The sequence below is a fragment of the Aquarana catesbeiana genome, linkage group LG02 (assembly GCF_042186555.1).
Source record: "Aquarana catesbeiana isolate 2022-GZ linkage group LG02, ASM4218655v1, whole genome shotgun sequence".
NCBI lineage: Eukaryota > Metazoa > Chordata > Amphibia > Anura > Ranidae > Aquarana > Aquarana catesbeiana.
Genome location: NC_133325.1, coordinates 21920731 through 21933691, shown reverse-complemented (window position 1 = coordinate 21933691; position 12961 = coordinate 21920731). Strand labels below are relative to the sequence as shown.

At 58.0% G+C, this 12961-nt stretch overlaps 1 protein-coding gene and 1 long non-coding RNA gene across 2 annotated transcripts in view; one reads left to right on the top strand and one right to left on the bottom strand.

Annotated features, from left to right (window-relative positions):
* Positions 1 to 12961, bottom strand: part of LOC141126696 (uncharacterized) — an 885136-nt gene that overhangs the window by 369998 nt on the left and 502177 nt on the right. The window lies entirely within an intron of this gene.
* NUMA1 (nuclear mitotic apparatus protein 1) overlaps positions 8497 to 12961 on the top strand; it is a 96980-nt gene continuing 92515 nt past the window's right edge. The window contains 1 exon segment of the mRNA XM_073612652.1: positions 8497 to 8684. The gene's annotated coding sequence lies outside the window, so the exon portion shown is untranslated.

Here is a 12961-nt window from a genome sequence, read left to right as displayed (position 1 = left end):
CCTTTTGAGCCAAACGTGATCTACTTCTGACCTGTAGTTGTCTCCCTTCTGACCGAAAGCTGGCCTCCTTTTGACCCGCAGTTTAATTCGCCTGCAGTTCTCTTTCTGAACCCCTAAGTTTTTCTCTTACTGTCTAGCAGCTGTCCCTCTTGAGACCTTTCTGACCCACAGTTGTTCACCTGACCTGTAGCTGTCCTGCTTCTGACCAGCATTTCTCCTCCTGCAGTCGTCTTAATTCTGACCCGTGGTTGTCCTCTATCTTACCTCCTCCTGCCCCACAGCTGACCTCCTTTTAGCCTGCAGTTACCCACTTTCTTACACACAGTTGTACTTCTGACCCACAGCTGGGCATCTTTTTGACTTGCAGTTCTCAACCTTCTGCCTTTCACTTGTCATCCTGATCCTCAGTGCTAACCTCCTTTTGACCCCCAGTTTTCACTTCTGACCCAAAGTTGGTCTCCATCTGAAGTGATTATAAAGTGTCATGGTTTTTTCACTTTAATGCATTCTATGTTCTCCTTTTGCTTCACAGTTGTCTTCTTTTTGGACTGCAGTTGTCCTCCCTACAGCAGATGACCTCCTTTTGGCCTGCAGAACTATGTAATATTGCCTGAAGGCCGCCACCTGGTGGCCATACTGCGGTACTGCAGCCCCTATATAATACAAAAACTAAGTATTATTGCCTCGAGGGCGCTACCTGGTGGCCACAGTTCAGTACTGCATCTCCTGTGTAATATAAGAACTATGTATTATTGACTCGAGGGCGCCACCTGGTGGCCACAGTGCGGCACTGCATCTCATGTGTAATACAAGGACTATGTATTATTGCCTCAAGGGCGCCACCTGGTGGCCACAGTGCGGTACTGCATCCGCTGTCTCTCTCCTCATTGCACATATCAATAGCAGCGGGAGCCATTAGCTCCTGCTGCTGTCAATCAAATCCTGTGACAGTGGCAGGGCTGAGTCCCTCATACTTACCAACTGTCCCGGATTTGGACTCTTCTCCCGATTTTATTGTTTCCCGGGAAATGTCCCGAGAAATCCAGTTTTTCCCAATTTTTCCCTGCCGCTGCTAGAGCTCCGTGGCCCGCCATTTTTAAGAAGACCAGGAACGGCTGGGTGGCTGGACAAAGCTCCTGCGTCGCCGCCCACCCTGCGCCCCGCCTACCCCCCGCCCCGCTGCCGGTCTGTTATGGAAAGGGGCAGGGGTTCTATTGTAACCACGCGGCCGGCGGAGGGAGACATTATTTTGTATACCCCCTCCTACTAGGACACCTGAGGTAAGGGGGGGCACCGCTGGGGGCACCTGATGTAAGGGGGGGCTCCGCTGGTGATACTTGATGTCAGGGGGGCTCCGCTGGGGACACCTGATGTAAGGGGGGCTCCGCTGGGGACATCTGATGTAAGAAGGGGCTCCGCTGGGGACATCTGATGTAAGGGGGGCTCCGTTGGGAAGATCTGATGTAAGGGGGGCTCCGCTCGGGACACCTGATGTAAGGGAGGCTCCGCTCGGGACACCTGATGTAAGGGGGGCTCTGCTGGTGACACCTGATGTAAGGGGGGCTCCGCTGGTGACACCTGATGTAAGGGGGGCTCCGCTGGGGACATCTGATGTAAGGGGGCTCCGCTGGTGACACCTGATGTAAGGGGGGCTCAGCTGGGGACATCTGATGTAAGGGGGGGCACCGCTGAGGACATCTGATGTAAGGGGGGGCACCGCTGGGGACATCTGATGTAAGGGGGGCTCTGCTGGTGACACCTGATGTAAGGGGGGCTCCGCTGGTGACACCTGATGTAAGGGGGGCTCCGCTGGTGAGACCTGATGTAAGGGGGGGCTCCGCTGGGGACATCTGATGTAAGGGGGGCTTTGCTGGGGACACCTGATGTAAGGGGGGCTCCGCTGGTGACACCTGATGTAAGGGGGGGCTCCGCTGGTGACACCTGATGTAAGGGGGGGCTCTGCTGGTGACACCTGATGTAAGGGGGGGCTCCGCTGGGGACATCTGATGTAAGAGGGGCTCCGCTGGGGACATCTGATGTAAGGGGGGCTCCGCTGGGGACATCTGATGTAAGGGGGCTCTGCTGGTGACACCTGATGTAAGAGGGGGCTACGCTGGTGACACCTGATGTAAGGGGGGCTCCGCTGGGGACATCTGATGTAAGGGGGGCTCCGCTGGGGACATCTGATGTAAGGGGGGCTCCGCTGGGGACATCTGATGTAAGGGGGGCTCCGCTGGGGACATCTGATGTAAGAGGGGCTCCGCTGGTGACACCTGATGTAAGGGGGGTTCCGCTGGTGACACCTGATGTAAGGGGGGTTCCCCTGGTGACACCTGATGTAAGGGGGGGGCTCCGCTGGAGACACCCTTGATGTAAGGGGGGCTCCGCTGGTGACACCTGATGTAAGGGGGGATCTGCTGGGGACATCTGATGTAAGGGGGGCTCCGCTGGGGACACCTGATGTAGACTGGGGATCCCTCTGGGGGGGGTGTCTGTGTAGGCCAGGGATCCCTCTGGAGGGGGGGTCTGTGTAGAGCAGAGATTAATCCAGGGGGGTCTGTGTAAGCTGGGGATACATCCGGGGGGGATTCTGTGTAGCTGGGGATCCCTCTGGGGGGGGTCTTTGTAGGCTGGGAATGCCTCTGGGGGGTCTTTGTAGACTGGGAATCCCTCAAGGGGGGTCTGTGTAGATCAGATACCCGTCCAGGGGGGGTCTGTGTAGATCAGGGATCCCTCTGGGGGGGGTTATGTAGACTAGGGATTCCTCTGGGGTGTCTGTGTAGGCCTGGGATCTCCCTAGGGGGGGGGTCTGTGTAGACCGGGGATCCCTCTGGGGAGGGCCTGTGTAGGCCAGGGATCCCTCTGGAGGTGGGGTCTGTGTAGACCGGAGACCCATCCAGGGGATGGGGCTGTGTAGCCCGGGGATCCGTCCAGGGGTGTCTATGTAGTGTGTAGACCAGGGATCAGTACAGAGAGGTCTCTGTAGGCCAGGGATTCATCCAGGGAGGTGTGTAGACCAGGGATCCCTCTGAGGGGTCTGTGTAGGCCGGGGATCCATCCAGGGGTGTCTGTGTAGACCGGGGATCCATCCAGGGGGGTCTGTGTAGGCTGGGGATCAATCCAGGGGGGTCAGTGTAGACCAGGGATCCCTCTGGGAGGTCTGTGTAGACTGGGGATCCCTCTAGGGGGGTCTATGTAGTCCATGGACCCCTCTGGGGGGTCTGTGTATGCCGGGGATCCCTCTAGGGGGGTCTGTGTAGACCAGGGATCCCTCTGGGGGGGTCTGTGTAGACCGGGGATCCCTCTGGGGGGGTCTGTGTAGACCGGGGATCCATCCAGGGGGGTCTGTGTAGGCTGGGGATCAATCGGGGGGGGGGGGTCAGTGTAGACCAGGGATCCTTCTGGGGGGTCTGTGTAGACTGGGGATCCCTCTGGGGGTCTATGTAGTCCAGGGATCCCTCTGGGGGGTCTGTGTGGGCCGGGGATCCCTCTAGGGGGGTCTGTGTAGACCAGGGATCCCTCTGGGGGGTCTGTTTAGATCGGGGATCCCTCTGGGGGGTCTGTGTAGACCAGGGATCCCTCTGGGGGGGACTGTGTAGGCAGGGGATACCTCTGGGGGGTCTGGGTAGACTGGAGACCTGTCCACGGGGGTCTGTGTAGCCCGGGGATCAGTACAGGGAGATCTCTGTAGGCCGGGCATCCATCTAGGGAGGTGTGTAGACTAGGGATTCCTCTGGGGGGTCTGTGTAAGCCAGGGAACCATCCAGGGGGGTCTGTATAGGCTGGGTATCCATCCGGGGGGGTGTCTGCGTAGACTGGGGATCCCTCTGGGGGGTCTGTGTTGGCCAGAGACCCGTCCGGGGGGGTCTGTGTAGACCGGGGATCCATCCAAGGGGGTCTGTGCAGACCGGGGATCCCTGGGGGGGGGGGGGGTCTGTGTAGACCAGGGATCCCTCTGGGGAGGGCCTGTGTAGGCCAGGGATCCCTCTGGGGGGGTCTGTGTAGGCCAGGGATTTGTCCTGGGGGGGTCTGTGAAGTCCAGGGATCCCTCTGGGGGGTCTGTGTAGACCAGGTATCCCTCTGGGGGGGTCTGTACAGACTGGGGGTCCCTCAAGGGGGGTCTGTGTAGACCAGAGACCCGTCCAGGGGGGGGGTCTGTGTAGGCTGGGGATCCATCCAGGGGGGTGTGTAGACTTGGGATCCCTCTGGGGGGGGCCTGTGTAGGCCGGGGATCCCTTAGGGGGTATGTGTTGGCCGTGGATCCATCCAGGGGGGTGTGTAGACTGAGTATCCCTCTGGGGGGTTCTGTGAAGGCCAGGGATCCCTCTGGGGGGGGTCTGTGTAGACCAGGGATCCTTCTGGGGGCTCTGTGGAGACTGGGGATCACTCTGGGGGGGTCTATGTAGACCAGGGATCCCTCTGGGGGGACTGTGTAGACCAGGGATCCCTCTGGGGGGGAGTCTGTGTAGACCATGGATCCCTCTGGGGGGGTCTGCGTAGGCCGGGGATACCTCTGGGGGGGTCTATGTAGACTGGGGATCCCTCTGGGAAGGGGTCTGTGTAGACCAGTGACCCATCCAGGGGGGTCTGTGTAGGTCAGAGACCCATCCAGGGGGGTCTGTGTAGACCGGGGATCTATCCAGGGGGGTCTGTGTAGACCGGGGATCCCTCTGAGGGGGCCTGTGTAGACCAGGGATCCTTCTGGGAGGTCTGTGTTGGCCATGGATCCATCCAGGGGGGTGTGTAGACTGAGGATCCCTCTGGGGGGTTCTGTGTATGCCAGGGATCCCTCTGGGGTGGCCTGTGTAGACCGGGGATCCCTCTGGGGGGGGGGTCTGTGTAGACCATGGATCCCTCTGGGGGTGTCTGTGTAGGCCGGGGATACCTCTGGGGGGGTCTATATAGACTGGGAATCTGTCTGGGAAGGGGTCTGTGTAGACCAGTGACCCATCCAAGGGGGTCTGTGTAGGCCAGAGACCCATCCAGGGGGGTCTGTGTAGACCGGGGATCCATCAAGGGGGGTCTGTGTAGACCGGGGATCCATCCAGGGGGGTCTGTGTAGACTGGGGATCCCTCTGGGAGGTCTGTGTTGGCCATGGATCCATCCAGAGGGGTGTGTAGACTGAGGATCCCTCTGGGGGGTTCTGTGTAGGCCAGGGATTCCTCTGGGGGGGGTCTGTGTAGACCAGGGATCCCTCTGAGGGGTCTGTGTAGACTAGGGATCCTTCTGGGGGGTCTATGTAGACCAGGGATCCCTCTGAGGGGTCTGTGTAGGCAGGGGATCCCTCTGGGGGGTCTGTGTAGGTCGGAGATCCATCCAGGGGGGTGTGTAGACTAGGGATCTGTCCGGGGGGTCTGTGAAGACCGGATATCCATGTGGGTGGGTGTGCTCTGTCATCTTCGCTGTTAATGAGGATTCTCTTCCCCCTGTTGGTGGATTTGGGGGTCACACACACAGGAAGTTGGGGGGTGTACACTGTATTATTTATTTATGCAGAGAGGACAGCTTACACAGCACTGTACACACTCCCTGCCCCCAAGAGTTTAAACTCTGAGGCCTGTATCTCACATACATGATGAGCATACTTGATAAAATTTGGAACTGTTTATTTTTCTGGCTCCGAAAATATGGCCACCGCCGCAAGTTCTCTTTCCCCGTGTGTTCAGTAGAGAGAGGAGGGGCCTCCGATCCGTGCAGTCAATCGCATGTCTCTCTTTAGTGTACAAGTAGACAATTCGCTTGTACACTGAAGCCGGTTAGCTGCACGGATCGGAGGACCCTCACCTCTCCATTGAACATACCGGGAAAAATATCTGGAAATGAAGCTGCCGCCCACCCCCCGCCCCGTGGCCTGCTTCCGACAAGAGGCAGAGCCAAGGGACTGCACTGGGGACACCTGATGTAAGGAGGGACTCCACTGGGGACACCTGATGTAAGGAGGGACGCCACTGCCTGGGGACACCTGCTATAAGGAGGGACTCCACTGCCTGGGGACACCTGATGTAAGGAGGCACTCCGCTGTCTGGGGACACCTGATATAAGGAGGGACACTGCTGCATGGGGACACCTGATGTAAGGAGGCACTCCGCTGTCTGGGGACACCTGATATAAGGAGGGACACCACTGCATGGGGACACCTGATGTAAGGAGGGACTCCGCTGGGGACACCTGATGTAAGGAGGGACTCCGCTGGGGGCACCTGATGTAAAGAGGGACTCCGCTGGGGACACCTGATGTAAGGAGGGACTCCGCTGGGGGCACCTGATGTAAGGAGGGACTCCGCTGGGGACACCTGATGTAAGGAGGGACTCCGCTGGGGGCACCTGATGTAAGGAGGGACGCCACTGCCTGGGGAAACCTGATATGAGGGACTCCACTGCCTGGGGACACCTGATGTAAGGAGGCACTTCTCTGTCTGGGGACACCTGATATAAGGAGGGACTCCACTGCCTGGGGACAACTGATGTAAGGAGGCACTCCGCTGTCTGGGGACACCTGATATAAGGAGGGACATTGGTGCATGGGGACACCTGATGTAAGGGGGGACTCCGCTGCCTGTGGACACCTGTTGTAAGGAGGGACTCCACTGCCTGTGGACACCTGATGTAAGGACGGACTCCACTGGGGACACCTGATGTAAGGAGGGACTCCGCTGGGTGCACCTGATGTAAGGAGGGACGCCACTGCCTGGGGAAACCTGATATAATGAGGGACGCCACTGCCTGGGGATACCTGATGTAAGAAGGCACTCCGCTGTCTGGGGACACCTGATATATGGAGGGACACCACTGCCTGGGGACAACTGATGTAAGGAGGCACTCCGCTCTCTGGGGACACCTGATATAAGGAGGGACACTGCTGCATGGGGACACCTGATGTAAGGGGGGACTCCGCTGCATGTGGACACCTGATGTGAGGAGGGACTCCACTGCCTGGGGACACCTGATGTAAGGACGGACTCCACTGGGGACACCTGATGTAATAAGGGACTCCACTGGGGACACCTGATGTAAGGACGGACTCCACTGGGGACACCTGATGTAAGGATGGACTCCACTGGGAACACATGATATAAGGAAGGACTCCTCTGGGGACACCTGATGTAAGGAGGGAATAATAGAAATAATGCGCTTCAATCATCCTGACACCATAACAACCATGGCGCCGGGATGATTGAAGTGCTAACACTAGGTGTTTGTGGAGTATCTTTATCTGCTGATTGTTAAACTTTCTGGAATACACATATTTCTATTGTATGATCTGGGCCTGCTGTCCCTCCATGTCTCTTTTTTTCTTTTTCCCTCCATCTGTCGTTTATCTTAGACTCAAACCACAACCCATTTAAGCCACGCCCCATTTAAGACACGCCCAATATTTAGTTTAAGCCATGCCCATTTTTTAACACATTTTCCTTTCCCCGCTACACCACACCTAAAAATGAATGCCCCGCCCCTAATTATAATAAGAACCCGCCTACAGACAAAAAAGTACCCCTATAAATTTTTTAGAATGTTGGCAACAATGGATGGGATTACAGCAGAGGTGACCAATCACCGACCATCCCTCCACTTCCTGTGTGTGCGTCATTTCCATTGGTCGGCTTCTCACCTCCTATGGGCACCACACTGTCCTGGGATCACAATATTACTCCAGGGGTTCCTAGAGGGGCTGGGGGAGGGGCCAGTCTGCCTGTCCCCGCCCACCTTCTGCATAACCTGCTGTGCAGCTAAACCCGCCTCTGTCTCCGCCCCCTTTTTTCATTATAGCAGCCAAACTGCCTCCTTCAGCTGATATCCCTGGCCCCGCCCTTTTCCCCTTATTACAGGCTATTGTACATCCAAGTCCCCGCCCACCCTCATCACAGCTTATTATACATCTAAGTCACCTCCTTTGTCCCGCCCAACCTCATCACAGCCTATTGTACAACCGAATCACCGTCCTGGCCACGCCCACTCCTATTGTACCTCCAAATCACCTCCATTGCCACGCCCACCCACATCCCAGCCTATTGTACAGACAAATCAGCTCCATGGCCACGCCCACCCTCATCCCAACCTATTGTACAGGCAAATCAGCTCCATGGCCACGCCCACTCTGACCCGAGCCTATTGTACAGCCAAATCAGCTCCCTGGCCACGCCCACCCTCATCCCATCCAATTCACCTTCCTGACTCCGCCTACCTGCTCAACAAACCCGCCTCCCTCCTCCCCTTCTGCTAGTATAACAGCGTGCTGTGCAACCAAACTTCCCGCCCACCTTCTTCCCACACTATTATACATCTAAGTCACCTCCCTGTCCCCGCCCACCCTCATTCCCGCCTATTGTACAACCGAATCACCTTCCTTGTCTCCGCCCACCCCGATCGCAGCCTATTCACTAACAGAATCGCCTCTCTGCCCCCGCCCACGGCCCACCGTGCAACCAAACCCGTCTAACCTATCACATCCCGCGCTACAACCACCCCGTGCCTGCCAGACCCCGCCCCCTCCCGATCACAGCCACATCATTGGCCCAGGCGCGGGGCATGCTGGGAGTGTTGGTCCGCCATGGACGGTGATTGGGGCTCTTCCCGGCTCTGAGACTGTGACTGAGAACTCCGACAACAAATCCGTCCTTCTCCTCTACCCGAGTACCGGACCGACCGTGTGTGTGTGTGTGAGCCGTGCCACCGACTTCTCCGGGGTGAGTCCCCACCGGGTGTACGGGGGGGAGGGGAGAGACCCGGGGTGGGGGAGGGGAGGTGGTGGAGGGTTTTGGGGGGTCTCTTCTTATTGGATGATCCCATCTTCTGTGTCCCCCCCCACCCCCTCTCTGATTTCCCGCCATCACTTCTCCCCTCCCCCCACAAACACACCAATCTCCAATCCCATCATACAATCCAATCATACACTGTACAATCCCATCATACAATCTCAATATATACTGTACAATCCCATCATACAATCTCACTGTTTATCCAACCCACCCCCCCCATACACTGTACAATCCAATCCAATCCAGGTCAGCCAAAACTGATATCATCCATCAGATCAACTTCTGTACAATCAGGAGGGCCCCCGGGGGCCATGTAGATATCTGTACGCCCCCTCCTCCCCCATACATCGTACAATCCCATCTTCCATACACCAGAGCAATGTGATTGTAGCCTTATTTGATCGGCTGTCATTATTAATAATATTTATGAAGGATAGAATACGGGAAAGTTATAACACTCGTCAGATATTTTTTTTTTTGCCCCATCTGTGTCCCCAATGAGATTACACTTCACTTCCTGTCCTCCGTAGTCAAAACAGGAAGTGGGAGGGAATCCCTGGCTGTCACCACAACTTGTGTCCCCCATTGGAAATTTCCCCCTCTATTCCTGTTGTAGTCACAGCCCCCCATTTAGTGTGTGTATATATGTCTGTAAAAAAAAAAAAAAAAAAAAAAATATATATGTATATTTTTTTTTTTTTTTCTTTTCCCACTGTGGGACAAAATAATAAACGGGTGGAGAGGGGGAATTTCGTAGACAATAAAATTCCCTCCCTGAACTGGTGTCCCCATCGGAAGATTTCCCCTCCTCTTCTGCTGAGATGTATTTTTGCTATCAGTGTCCCCATTATGGAGATTTCCCTTTACTTCCTGTGCCATACCCAAAACAGGAAGTGAGAGGAAATCCCTGGTTGTGTGCCCCACAGAACATATGGGAGGTCCCAAAGGTTGAAGGGACGGGGGGTGCCGGGGTCCTGACGGGGGGGTGCCAGGGTCCTGAAGGTGGAGGGGACGGGGGGGTGCCAGGGTCCTGAAGGTGGAGGGGACGGGGGGGTGCCGGGGTCCTGAAGGTGGAGGGGACGGGGGGGTGCCGGGGTCCTGAAGGTGGAGGGGACGGGGGGGTGCCGGGGTCCTGAAGGTGGAGGGGACGGGGGGGTGCCGGGGTCCTGAAGGTGGAGGGGACGGGGGGGTGCCGGGGTCCTGAAGGTGGAGGGGACGGGGGGGTGCCGGGGTCCTGAAGGTGGAAGGGACGGGGGGTGCCGGGGTCCTGAAGGTGGAAGGGACGGGGGGTGCCGGGGTCCTGAAGGTGGAAGGGACGGGGGGTGCCGGGGTCCTGAAGGTGGAGGGGACGGGGGGGGTGCCGGGGTCCTGAAGGTGGAGGGGACGGGGGGTGCCGGGGTCCTGAAGGTGGAGGGGACGGGGGGTGCCGGGGTCCTGAAGGTGGAGGGGACGGGGGGTGCCGGGGTCCTGAAGGTGGAGGGGACGGGGGGTGCCGGGGTCCTGAAGGTGGAGGGGACGGGGGGTGCCGGGGTCCTGAAGGTGGAGGGGACGGGGGGTGCCGGGGTCCTGAAGGTGGAGGGGACGGGGGGTGCCGGGGTCCTGAAGGTGGAGGGGACGGGGGGTGCCGGGGTCCTGGAGGTGGAGGGGACGGGGGGTGCCGGGGTCCTGGAGGTAGAGGGGACGGGAGGGTGCCGGGGTCCTGAAGGTGGAAGGGACGGGGGGTGCCGGGGTCCTGAAGGTGGAAGGGAAGGGGGGTGCCGGGGTCCTGAAGGTGGAAGGGACGGGGGGTGCCGGGGTCCTGAAGGTGGAAGGGACGGGGGGTGCCGGGGTCCTGAAGGTGGAAGGGACGGGGGGTGCCGGGGTCCTGGAGGTAGAGGGGACGGGGGGGTGCCGGGGTCCTGAAGGTGGAAGGGACGGGGGGTGCCGGGGTCCTGAAGGTGGAGGGGACGGGGGGTGCCGGGGTCCTGAAGGTGGAAGGGACGGGGGGTGCCGGGGTCCTGGAGGTAGAGGGGACGGGGGGTGCCGGGGTCCTGAAGGTAGAGGGGACGGGGGGTGCCGGGGTCCTGAAGGTGGAGGGAACGGGGTCCCAAAGGTACAGTGTAAGAGATTTAGGCTCGGTTCACACAGGGGCAATACAACTTACAGCGGGACTTCAAGTTGCCTCCAGGACAGGTGACTTTGTCTGTGGCCAATCACAGAATAATCAGCTCTCTGGGGGGGAGGGGTTTCCTGGGTAAACTAATTTCTTTTCCTGTAAAGTCTCTTCACTATAGACTACGATGCGACTTCCATTGAATTCTATGGGTACAGGTCACCTAGAAGTCGCCTAGAAGTAGTACAGGAACCTTTTGTGAAGTCGGAGCCTCTTCAGTAGTGTACATTAAGACAGATTTTGCACTCTCCAGTTTTAGTAACGTATAGGAGGTCCAGGGGTACAAATCAACCAATTTTTTTTTTTTTTTTGGTAAAATATAAAAGCAGAGGTTGTACCGAGAAAATAGATACCCAACATGTCAAACCTTGAATTTGGTGACAAGCCTCAGTACCCCATATTTTCCATAGGAGACACTTTAAAAGCCTCCTATAGGACTCCCTCTATGTTGTGGTACCAACATTATGAATAGGAGACACTATTCCTGTCACTGTGGTGTGTGCCGTATACCCAGAATGTTGGGTTGGTTGATGTTGAGGATACCTCTTCTTCTTCTTCAGTTCTTAGACATTTGCTTTTCTATGATGGTTGGATGAAGGTGTTGGTGCTCGCTGTTTGGATAGAAGTGTTGGGGATTGTCCTCCATGATATGTTCTGTCCTGATATGACAACTGAGGAAGTGGCTTGAGAGAAGCCTGCAAAAACATCTTCAACGTTACATAAGATGTTCTGTACAATGTGACTGGAATACTACTGGAGATGTCATGTATGTAACCATCCCCACGTCAGTCGATCTTCTCACCTGTCCACAATGCATGGAAGTGTTTTCAGTCACCTCCTCCTCATCCCCAGCAGGCAGAAGATCTGATATTGGTTAGTTTTACGTGGCCTCTGTTCCGGGGCTCCTCCAGACTTGCCAAACGGTTTGCTGTCTTTCAGACTTTTAGGGGGGTGGACTGTGACCCATGGGAGTAAAAAATGCCCTAGTCTCCGTGGTCAGCAGGAGTAAAAATATATATTGTGCCTGTGGTCAGTAGGAGGGACTAGTGCCCCGTTGCTGGTGCCAGGGGGAGGAGGACTAGTACCTCAAGATCCAAATAAATGCGAGCAAAGGGACTTCATTTTTTTTTTTTTTCCTGTCCATGACGTATGTCCCATGGGTCCTCCTCATCCATCTCTGGAACGTCTGACTTCCAGGTCAGTTGGAGGGTGTGCAGGAGTGTTGGCTCACTCCTCTGTCCCCCCCCCGCTGTTTGCTCCTCCTCTGTCCCCCCCCGCTGTTTGCTCCTCCTCTGTCCCCCGCTGTTGGCTCCTCCTCTGTCCCCCCCCCCCGCTGTTGGCTCCTCCTCTGTCCCCCCCCCCGCTGTTGGCTCCTCCTCTGTCCCCCCCCCCCGCTGTTGGCTCCTCCTCTGTCTGTCCCCCCCCCGCTGTTGGCTCCTCCTCTGTCTGTCCCCCCCCCCCCCGCTGTTGGCTCCCTCCTCTGTCCCCCCCCCCCCCCCCGCTGTTGGCTCCTCCTCTGCCCCCCCCCCCCCCCGCTGTTGGCTCCTCCTCTGTCCCCCCCCCCCGCTGTTGGCTCCTCCTCTGTCCCCCCCCCCCGCTGTTGGCTCCTCCTCTGTCCCCCCCCCGCTGTTGGCTCCTCCTCTGTCCCCCCCCGCTGTTGGCTCCTCCTCTGTCCCCCCCGCTGTTGGCTCCTCCTCTGTCCCCCCCCCGCTGTTGGCTCCTCCTCTGTCCCCCCCCCCCGCTGTTGGCTCCTCCTCTGTCCCCCCCCGCTGTTGGCTCCTCTGTCCCCCCGCTGTTGGCTCCTCCTCTGTCCCCCCCCCGCTGTTGGCTCCTCCTCTGTCCCCCCCCCGCTGTTGGCTCCTCCTCTGTCCCCACCCCCCGCTGTTGGCTCCTCCTCTGTCCCCCCCCCCGCTGTTGGCTCCTCCTCTGTTCCCCCCCCCCCGCTGTTGGCTCCTCCTCTGTCCCCCCCCCCCGCTGTTGGCTCCTCCCTCTGTCCCCCCCCCCCGCTGTTGGCCTCCTCCTCTGTCCCCCCCCCCCCCCGCTGTTGGCTCCT